The sequence below is a fragment of the Anabrus simplex genome, chromosome X (assembly GCF_040414725.1).
Source record: "Anabrus simplex isolate iqAnaSimp1 chromosome X, ASM4041472v1, whole genome shotgun sequence".
NCBI classification, from domain to species: domain Eukaryota; kingdom Metazoa; phylum Arthropoda; class Insecta; order Orthoptera; family Tettigoniidae; genus Anabrus; species Anabrus simplex.
This window is the reverse complement of record NC_090279.1, coordinates 48,783,187-48,795,526: the sequence shown is the minus strand read 5'-3', so window position 1 is coordinate 48,795,526 and position 12,340 is coordinate 48,783,187.

Genomic DNA, 12,340 nt, shown 5'->3' with positions numbered 1-12,340 from the left:
TCGTTCCGAGGAGCACGACGGTATAGTACGGGTCCCTGTGATTAGTTACGTTTTGTGATGAACATCATGGGTCCGCGTTGCATGTAACACCACTGGTCTAGGATTTACCTGTGATTAGTACCCACTTTGTGAGGAACACCCCTGTATAGTTCGTGTCACTGAGATTTGTACAACTATGTGATGAATACCATGGGTTTGCGTTCCTAGGAAAACCACGGGTCTCGTGTTCACCTGTCATTAGTACCACAATGTGAGGAACACCATGGAAAATCACGGGTCTGGGATTTACCTGGCATTAGTACCCACTATGTGACGAACACTACGCGATAGTACGAGTCCCTGAGATTTGTACAACTATGTGACGATAACCGTGGGTTCGCGTTCCCAGGAACACCATGGGTCTGGGGGTCACCTGTCATTAGTGCCCAGTATGTAAGGAACACCGCGGGATAGTGCGGGTCCCTATGAATAGTACCACAATGTGAGGAACACCACGGCATTGTACGGGACCCTGTGATTAGTACCACTATGTGAGGAACACAACAGGATAGTACGGTTCCCTGTACAACTACGTGACGAGCATCATGGGTTTCGTTCCGAGGAACACCACGGTATAGTACGTGTCCTGTGATTAGTACCCCTATGTGATGAACACAATGGGTTTGTGTTCCGAGGAACACCACGGGATTGTACGGGACCCTGTGATTAGTGCGCGCTATGTGAGGAACACAACAGGATAGTAGTCATTCGTACAACTATGTGAACAACACCACGGATAGTACTGTTCCCTGAGATTTGTACAACTGTGTGAGGTACATTTTGTGTTTGCCTCCGAGGAACACTACGGGTCTTTGTTTTACTTCTCATTAATGCCCATTATGTGAGGAACACCACGTGTGTGGGTTTTACCTCTCATTAGTACCACAGTGTGAGGAACACCACGGGATAATACGGGTCCCGGTGATTAGTACCAACTATGTGGGTAACACCACGGTACAATACGGGTCACTGTGATTACTATTCAATATGTCAAGGAATACCGCGGGGTAGAACGGGTCCCTGTGAATAGTACCCACTATGTGGGGAACACTATAGGTTTGAGTTGCCTATAGGTTGCGCCCTTTTGTGTGGAACACCGAATGTTTACGTTATTTTCTAGAAATACCGTTCTCACAACATAAGGTAAATGTCAAGAGTGTTAGCACGACCAGGGATAAAATAAGCAAAAGGACGACTTACGAATTATCCCAACAGAAGGCCGTCGCTGATTGAGGAAGCTCTGGACACAAGAGGCCTAGCGAATCAACTAAAATAAGCTTAATTAACTAATTGGCTGAAATAATAACTCAAATTAAATTGATCAAACAAAATTTAATTAGGTAAATAATTTAAGAATTTTCGACCTCAAAACTAATTTTTAAAAAAAAAATCAATTACCACCGCACAATGAACGTGAACACCTTTCAGAATAATTAATCAAGGATATCAATTGAAAATAAATTATTTTAACACTAACTCAAATTGCCAGGAGGCAGAAAATCTTTTTGAACAATAAACAAACGTAGATCAATAGAAGATTAAAATCTTAAGACAACTATTACTGAAAGAAAGCTGAAATTTCCGTAATGAATTTCTCGGTTACTCCAGGGCTGCATTAATATTAAATTAAATCCACCAAAAAGCATAACTATAGTTAACACCATGAAATCATTCGAAACATGGACATAAATCCATAAATAGGATAAATAACCCTAATATTCTCCAAGGTACGGTAGCTTAAACCAAATGAGTTAATCAAACTCACCAGAAAAACCTTCCATATGCACGAAGATCCACACCAAAAATCAGCTGAAAATCAAGTTACCAACAATAATTCGATACTCAAATGTCAAATTCAACACAGCATGGCCACGGTATGTTTTCATTCTGTTACACAGAGTGTAACAGATGACGAGCATCGAAATCAAAACAAGCACTTGAAGTACCGAGGAAGTCATTAGAAGCCCTACATTAAAGGCAGAATGTTTCTCTATTAGTAGCCCGACATTTGATTGAAAATATTATTATAATAATAAACATAACTTGTTTTGTGCACAAAACCTTAATTAACTAAAGTCAAGAAGATAAACAAATGCCATAATGACCATTACAACTTGAAGCCCGAATATATTACCATATTACAAGATTATTATGAGGACCTGTTTTAGGAAGTCAATTTCTTTTAAAACCACATGCAGAATTTCAGTTTTGATGTTAAATATCTCCGCGTATTAACACTATTAACTAATCCATTCCTTGGTAGCTTAGTTCAGTACAGAAGATGGATGCAACTTACTTACGAGGTCGAAGGAAACAAGATATATTAAATATTCTAAAAGGATAACCAAATGTTCAGACCTATCGCCTAGATGGACAATCCATCATCCAGGGTCTAAATTCGCGACCATCTCCTCTTCTTGCATCATGATTTTCTACTCTTCTTAAGGCACAATCAGCAGAGAATAGGTTCCAGCGTCTTCAGGTTAAGAAGCAAAAATCAGAACAACTGCTATCTGCATTGTCGACTGACTACGACTGAGAAAGCTTCAATTCTAGCGCTCAGATAGCAGCACAACTTAGCTACCTCGCTGCTTAAATTCCAAGTCGACCGCTAGATAGCACACCGTCACCAATTAGAGAAAATCCATGGAATCCTGAAGTTTGAATACACGGTGGGCCAGACAAGAAAATGGACACATAATGAATATGCATCGTATCATCGCGAAGATTAATTTTAAATCCATTACACCGTGGTTCTTCTTTACTAGCGATAGGTACCTTTATGAGGGGCCATTCATCTAGATTTTCGACCTCTTTAGACACAAAGCATAATCGATTCAAGGATGTGCTTTGGAAGCAGCTCCTTGGTCAGTATATACCATTGTTATAAGTTAGCTTCTGGATAGGTGCGCCATTTCGGAGCGGATCCGCTGATTGTTTTAAGTTCATAATAATTGTTCATCGTCGTGTTTATATTTGTATTCGTAGGATTGATTATTGGAATTCTTCTTAATGTTTAATATTCGAGTTGGATCCGCTGATTATCTTGCTTTCGTATTAGTCCATTCATTATTCACAATCAAGATATGAATTCCGGTCAGAGGTTGAATATTTGGACTTTTAAATTGTTTTTACATTTCGTATCATTAGGGGCCAAGGAGCTAGATGCTAGGCCTCTTTAAACAATAATCATCATCACATCACGAAGATATGGAGTATACTTGGCTAATTGTTACACACGTTGCAGTTCCGTCATGAAGAAGGTAATCACTATACAGCTCAGGAGATTTCTGGGTGTGGCCGTTGTATGTTCAGTGCAGATTGAAGTATGTACACACGGCCGAGTAGTAAACAGTCCTCCCTCTGTTATACATAACGGAAAGGCGAGGTAAGCTGATCCACAGCTTGTAAGAACACGTCATTCCACTCGACGGCCACAAGCGTTGCCAGATTCCCACTTTCACGGCAGTTTCATTTTGCTACATCTTCAGAGTTACACCAACAAAGTGTTTTATGTATCCTTTCAGAGAAATTTCTTGCCGCTTCGGATTGCTCTTCCGTTTACTGGATGCCACACCTTCAGTACTCTACTGACCTTCACACGGACCGGATTCCTGGGAATGCCCCGCTCAGTTTCCGGTGGGACATTGGCAACTACTAACGCAATTCGACCACGGCATACAGCGAAGACACCGGCCGTGAAAAACTAAACCGAGAGTCTCAGAGAGTTCAGGAAGCTCTCGAGCCTAAGGAGCAGGCAGTGGTGAAGTGACTGCCCGCTACATCAAGGACATCTTAAAACATCTTCCTTCCAACATATTTACACAAAACTCTAAATTCTCTTGGTTTCTTGCCTGTAGCTCCACATCTCCCTTGCTAGTGTCCTGGCCAGGCATGGTTCGCCATCTTTCGGGTCCCAACGTGTACGCTCTGGGTGCGCCTCAACTCGCAATGAGAACGAGACGCCCCGGGAATGCGGAGCCGCACAGCAGCGCGGCCCATCTTCCCTCGGTCCGCACGAGGCGGGACCTTCACTTTCATTGCGCCTTTAGGTTTAGTGTCAACCCAATGACTCGCGCACATGTTAGACTCCTTGGTCCGTGTTTCAAGACGGGTCGTGAAATTACCCGAAGCTTTTGCTTCGCTGCCGGGAGTCTACAAGATGTTTCTGTCCGAGACATCCCCAAACCAACAGCTGAGCGGGGCCGGAGCCGGGCCGGAGGTCCGTCGTCCATGCCACGCGCCCTCGCTTGTCAGGGGCCGGACGCCTGCCCCGAAGGGCGGCGAATCAACTCCGCGCACACATACCGTCGAGCCGTCGGCCGGAACACCGGGGGTCTGTCCGACGAACACGCCTTGCGACGCGGACGAACAGGCTACACACCCAGGCCTTAGACCGACACCCAACGGGTCGCGACGTCCAACGAGGGGAGAAGTGCTGCCCACCGACCTCCCCACCACTACCCGGCCGAGTAGAAACCTGTTACCACCCTGACGCCGGATTGCTCCGTGCAGGGGGACAGACCCATCTGGCCAAAGCAGGGGAAGAGGCGCGGATAAGGCTTGAATCTCCCCGGTTGAGTTATTTTTGGGTTTCTCACGTTTACCCCCGAACGGTTTCACGAACTCTTGAACTCTCTCTTCAATGTTCTTTTCAGCTTTCCCTCACGGTACTTGTTCGCTATCGGTCTCGTGGTCATATTTAGCCTTAGATGGAGTTTACCACCCACTTACGGCTGCATTCTCAAGCAACCCCACTCTAAGGAGATATCCTCCCGGAAGCCGCAGCGGTTTCCACGGGCCTGGAACCCTCTGCGGAGCGTGGCCCCATTCAAGAACGACTTGAACTCGCCGCAGGTTCCCGGTTAAGTGGACCCTCCCAAACACCACATTTCCCGGCAGGGTGAACCTGCGAGATTCGGTGCTGGGCTCTTTCCTGTTCGCTCTCCGCTACTAAGGGAATCCTTGTTAGTTTCTTTTCCTCCGCTTAATAATATGCTTAAATTCAGCGGGTAGTCTCGCCTGCTCTGAGATCGTGTTTGGTTTGTGCGTGTCGCACAAAATGTTCGGTCGCTGCACACACAGCACACACTTTCGAGCTTGGTCGTGGGGCAAGGGCGGCGAACCGGCGCCAGCAGACACAAAGACGCTGCGCGGACCAACCCTCCCGTCTCACACACTCTCAGTGCTGGTGTCGACCGGTCCAGCTCCACCGGGGTGAAGCTCTTTTCAGGAGACGCGGCGGCGGCCGTGGCCGCACGAACCGCGACGCCCCCACCCTTCGAACGCAATGTCGCGTTCAGTTTTAGCAACCGACCCTCAGCCAGACGTGGTCCGGAAACGGAATCCATCGAAATGGTGCCTTAAAAGAAGACTTCCAATTTTGACACAAAGTAGAGGCCCATTTCAACCAGGACCGCTGTTTCTATCATAAGGGTATTGCTGACTTAATTTGACGATAAAGATCAGGGGGCTTGATAGCCTATTATCATTGTCGCTGAGCTGGCTGCGGTTGGAGTTCTGGCCATGGAATTCGAGAGTTATACGAAGTACGTCCAGAAAGTAAGTTCCGTTTGGTAATAAAACTAAATTGTGTACAGATACAGAAAAATTATTTATTGCACAAAATTCTACAACTCTTAAACTACTTTTCCCCATAACTGCAGACATTTGTCATAGCGGGGCACACGTTTTTGTATACCTTCTTCATAGAAGTTTGCCGCCTGTGTCTTCAACCAGTTGGAAACAGCACTAATTGTAAACCTGCGGCTTTCCCGGATCTTGTCATCAATCGCGTGAACCAGTTCTTCTGTAACCAAAGATGGACGCCCACTTCGTTCTTCATCGTGCACGTCACTACGTCCTTCATTGAACTGTCGGACCCACCTTCTCACCATTGAATCACTCATCGCATTTTGTCCGTAAACGTCGCAAATTTGCCGATAAATTTCAATTGGTTTCACTTTCCTAGCATTCAGAAAACGAATCACAGATCTGATTTCACAAGCGGCGGGATTTTCAATCAACACCGACATTGTAAATAAGCACAACAAAGCGTACGTGGCTGACAGCGATCTCAAAAGTGCACTCGCTTCTTCTCCTTGATACAGAGCGTCTACCGTGCATGTGCAGACCTGCGATCGCAGCGCTGCAGCGGAGATAAATTGAAACGGAACTTACTTTCTGGACGTGCCTCGTAAAATGAAGACATCCTCTGGTTCGGATTCCACATTACACTAGAAACCCTTGGTCATGATCAAGGTGTATATGTTCATGAAAGACTGGAAGTTTCCTTGCAGAAGAGACTAATTCATCTTGGTGTTGCTTTATTCCCAGTTGTCCAGAGACTTCTTTGGTTACATGGTAAATTGACTATACTATATGGTATTGGTCTGGATGGAAAAGATATACGAAACGTTGCCAACCTGTATTAACATCAGTTCGCATCTCTTAAGGTTGATAACACCAACGCCTGTGCTATTGAAATAAAGCAAGGGATGAGGCTCTGTTATAACTCCACTCCTCTTCAATAACTTCTATGAAAGGGTGCTTTTCTGATATCAGTGTTGTTAAACGAATCGTAATAAATAATCTGCCATATGCGGATGATACCCTTCGGTTTGCAATTAGTGTTGAAGGTCCACAGATATTAGCGAACTGTGTGGTCAAACAGAGTTGTGCGTTTAAACACGAAACATACTAACTTAATGATTGTAAGAAAACATGTCATTCAACCTATAAACTTGAGAGTAGCTGGCACATCACTAAAGCAAGTCCAGTACTTTAGGTCACTCACCTGCATACTTGATCACAGCTTGAGCTGTCCTGTTGAAACTAGGTCCCAAAGACTGCCTTCAAGAGATTTATTTAAATCCTCTGTAACAGGGACTTCATTTTCTCCGTCCGTGTTTACTTCGGTGTTGTGTATCTCCTGTCTTACTTAATGTTGTTGAGGCCTGAACACCATCCTTTGAGATGTGGGGCTACAGTACTCCGAGCTGGAGGTCACGTACAATATCGGAATCAATATCATTCGAAATTATGAGGTAGTGCAGTGGTTTATACCTTTAGAGAATAATGAGCTAAAACCAAATTCATCAAAAACCAGATCCATGCTTTTCACGTGAGGAATGAAGAAGCATCTTGAAACTTGCAGGTCAAGTAGATGGGAGAGGTACTGGAACACAGTGATACACCTATGTACCTGTGGCCACACTTTGCAGGTATCACTGCGCCAACTCCGAGGCAAAACTCCTCTCTCACGATGCTTTGACATGATCAGGCAGGGCTGCTCATCCAGCTCGCCTGAAACTTACGAAACTTGAATAGAAGTTGCTCCGTAACTACGGAGAGCCCTGGACGACGTGGAAGTCTTCAAAGAGAGTGCGAATTGCGACAACGTAAAGAATAACATCCACCTGATACTAGTGCTCATATCTGGCACTGTAATATGTATAATCTCTCTTGTAATTTTTACTGTATTATGCGACTGACACAAATAAATAAATGACCTCCTTCAGTTTATCTCAAAGATATACTTTAAGGAAGGAGGTGTAGGAGAAGAAGGAGAAGGAGAAAATCTTGGCTACGGACTGTACGAGAATGGTATGGACTCGGTACCCCAACTTGCTGAGGACAAGGATCAGATCGCCCCGATGACAGCCGACATATGATAAGGATATTGTAGAAGAAGAACAAGAAGATGAATCATTGGTCGATTTATATTGTGAATATATCTGTACAACGTAGAATGGAATAAGCCTGAATTATTCCGCCCCGTGTGGCTTAAATGCTGTTTTAATAATAGACATGGCCTAACTGTCACTGCTAAATGTTTCATACGGCACAGCGACACACGGCGCACTTCCGTCTCGGAATCCAAGAGAAACAGTGCTTCGCGATGGCGTGGTGGAACATGAACCACGTTTCATAGCTAAGTCTAATTCACGGACTAAAATGTTCGACGTTCTAATAGAGATAAAATATGAGGATCATGAAGTATTTAATGTGCAAATGTACAACGTACAGTATGATAAATATATGATGCACAGTATTGTAGTACCAGTATAGAGTACCGGTAATATACAGCGTTTCCTTCCTCATTACGCGCTTACAATGGTAATAAAAGCAATCAATTTTTCCGTTAAATGCACATTAAAACAGTAACTAATGTGAATAATTATAAAATGATTAACGAAATTTTAAAACAGTTCAAAATAGTTATCCTATGTATATGTAATCCAGTTGCAAAAGTAGTCTAAGTAAGTGGACCAACTTGAATAATTATAAAATGAGTAATTAAATCTCAGAAGGGCCCAATATCGGTACTATGTGTATAGTAACAGACTTGGTCTATTCCAATTTAAAATTTTACTTCAAATTGAAGTTTTAAAAAATAATTTTAGAAACATTTGCACTCGGCAAACGGAAGCGACTTTCTCTTATAATATGACCCTGATTTGAGAACAATAATGTAATGTTTCGGCGTGAAAGACCTTGCATTGTGGAGTGCATTGTTATTTTAATCACTGGACTTATCTTCAGGACAATGCCACGCGGAGTGTTTCTATTGTGGCGAGGAGATCAACAAAGCACCGTCACTGTTTCAAAGCTGTGCTGTTCCGAAGCATCGATGTAGCTGACGTGTGTGGGTTCCTGTTCACTCGACACGACACACGAAGTGATCTTAATGCTTCGAAACAGTGAAGCCTTGATGCGTTGATTGCGCCGGCACAGTGTTTCGAAGCCTACTGGGCCTACGGTATAAATGTAAGGTAATCTAGAGGCACCTTCTCTGAAATATAAATGCAAATTTTTCGCTTATGAACATTCAGAGTGGATGGCAGATGTTCATTCATCCCTGTAGCTTGTACCGTCACGCAGGAGTACAAATTATTCTCAAGTGTTGGCAGATATCCACCTCGTTAGCACGGGGCGCATGACTGTACCTCCAAGTGTTTCGTCGTAGATAAGTACAGAAATATTATGGCAATCACCTCACAACACGATGGCTGCTGCTTTAAAATTGGAGCTATATTTATTTCTCTTCTACTGTTTCTTTTCAAATATTAAATTTTACACTTTGCTAAACAAATAACGGTTCAGGTACAGATCTGGCTTGTTAGCTTGGGTACAATGTTGGCAAAATTAGATAACAATAAATTAACAATATGAGCATGAAGCTCCCTAATTACAATTTTTAAATCAGCACTACTGATCCTTTCAATCAACTGTCAAGGAGACGGATCTTCCAATTTCTACATCAGGGGAAGAGCTTTTTGTTCTACAAATTCACATTTTTGTAGACTATTCTCGAAATTTACAAGTTTCTGGCCTATCCAGGCACAACCTACATTTAACAAAATGAAACAGTACTCACTGTCCTAACTGCTCAATAGTCTAATAGCCTAAACATGAAGTGAATGATGTTAACTGTAACAGGGGTAACAAGTACCCATCCTACCTGACCTTTGATAAAAACAAAAGGTAAAGTTACTGGCCGAAGATCGAAATGGTAAGGAGGCGAACACATTCACTACTTGATATTTACATGAAATTCTTAAAACCCTATTTGGGCTTATGACCCGACGTTAGAGAGGTGACTACATGGAGAAAATATTTAAGTTACAGAAATGCTAGGTGGATTTTAACGGTTACAAAATCATGGTCACCTCAATGTCAACTTGAGAGGGAATACATGAGAGTTACTCACTCTCTATTCTCTGATTATGGTTCAGTTCTTTTGACTTGTTTGAATTTTACAATTAAAGTTTGAAATATACATTTGACAAAATAAAAGTTACATTACTAGACGTTTGAAACTTTCTTCTCAAGCTAGCTATCAAAACTATCACATAGTTAAGACGAAACTGCCATTATCTCGAGCTTGTGGACCTCCAGAAGATGGACGAGGGAGCCTCCTTTACGTACACGCTCTAGACTGGAGCGATTACAAAGGACATCATGGCTCATCAGCCCTCGGCTTTTATAGCGGAGAGGAAAATCCAGAAAATTCTGGGCCAAGGCCCTGACACACCCCAAATTCTTATTGGTTAATTTAATAAATATCAGAAAATTTTTGATTGGTCGATAAATAAATATACAACATTTTTCAGCGGCCAACGCTTTAAGCGTGTGGGAAGAGATAGCAGTGTTGATAACCTTTGAACATCTAAAACAAACACTAAATATTCCAGTTTAGGAAACCTTAACGCACAAAATTTAACCTGAATTTTAATAGTTCATCTTCACCCCAGAGGGCACAACATAAGTCGACAGTAGTGACATATGTCGAGAAACGTTCACACTATTTCCGAAACGGGTTTCAGATTTCATGATCTTCATGGACTTCTACAAGTCACTAGTTTCAAATGCACGAGTCGGGCATACCTCTGGTACAGTAACCATGGCATGGATCTGTTATGTTCTACCACAGCAGTGGGTGCGAGATGTGTCGTACATGTGGATTTGACTCTTGTTTGCGATCTGATGCTCTTCCTGAGGCCAAGGCTACGTGAAGGAATGTACCGGTAATCCCTATTGCGTTTTGGTAGTGTTGCGTAAATATGAAGAGGAAAATTCTGCGACAAACACAAACACCCAGTCCCCGAGCGTGAACCAAGACCAATTACAATATTATAAGACCTGAATGCATACATTAGCGGCACTAGGGGCATTAGCACACACAGTGTACGAAATTGATCTATGTATTTCATTTTAGATTATGTTAGCTACATTACGAAAAACAAAGCAAAACTAAACATCCAGAGGAAAAGTGTTCCACAAAAAAAAAAAAAAGAAATACAGGGATGCCACCTGTAGATTACATTGGTCAGTCTAGTTACAATTTGTAGCCTGCTGGTAGCCTACTTTCAATTGCGAACACAGCTGCTGCTCCTAACGCATATTGGACTGTCGCGGCTGCTGGGGTGGTTTAGATCCTTGGTAAGGTTCAAAGGCTACGAGGTAAGCAAATCGCGTAGGAATTGATCACAGTTTAAGTCCGAACCTTAGAGGTTACCCCTTGCTTGGTGCTGTGACTGCAGGAATAGGAAACCATAGCTTCATCCACTGCAAGATCACTTGAACCGATTCCCTCAAATTGCTGCCCAAAGTTTTGATTAAGAAATTTGAAGTATCTTTGTACCTTGCTAAGTTCGTATGTTTTCCAGATGCGTTTTGCCAGTCAAAAATAGTACAGTGATATAAAACCTTATGCCATCTGAATTTATGTCTAACATATGGTTCCTGTGCACAACGTATAATTTTGACATTTTCACAATGAGATTCTTCTTCTACAATGAACAGTAACTCAAAACACTGAACTGGAGACAGTTGCGGTCCGTCATATTCTGAAGGTTCCTCATGCCCGTCCCTCACCCAATCGGAAAATAAAATTCTCCTCCGTAGCTGCCCACAACTTGTTGTATTTTTCCTTAGAAGGTGCTCGTTTATTCTTCCCAGACAAACCAGGCGCCTGCTTCATTTCATTAGAAGATACCGGCGTACCATCATCTGCTGATATATTTATTTCCATTGTCAATCTCAACATTCTACCGGGAAGGGGATTGAGATCGACAGAATTAGTTGCCTCATCGTCACTTCTCTCATCTGTAATATACCTGTCATTTTGTAGAAACATAGTAATATCATCTGTAGATCTATAGATCTTCCAACATTTCTAGTACCTCATTCAATGTCAGACTGAAAAGCGAGAGAAAACATGAACTGAATATCAGATTTCAAATCCCAAGACCTTTCTTTGAGTACTTCCAACAGGCAGAGAAGTTCAAACAGGAAATTTGATTAATATTAGGTCTCACCTGTAGGTGACATTGGGCTTTGACAGATTAAGAAAGGATTTCAGCTTCGTCATTCCACAAAGAGAAATGCATTTTACTGAATGATTCCTTTTTGATAACTCGTTGAGAACTTGCTTCACAATTTGTTACTCCAAATGTAATGTAGACTAATAGACCGCCTCAATCTTGATTCGCAGTGTAGCTTTTCCCTTCACTTTTGAAGGGAATTCGACGATGCACACTTTCTAGGTCAGCGGGATGGGTTTTTAAGGTTGATACAGTCACTGGGTTCTTAACCAAAATTTCCGAGCTATGAATCTCTGTGGAGCATGGTAAGAATTATGAAATGAAAAATCGTGTACCTGTTGTTTGAAACCGACATAAATCTGTAGGTCTGAAGGTTATCACTCCCTTCACCAAAAGCAATTAAATACGTAAGAGACTAACATCATCACCCTAAATCGAATTGGTGAGAGGAGATCGATTTGGCTAAATTTGGT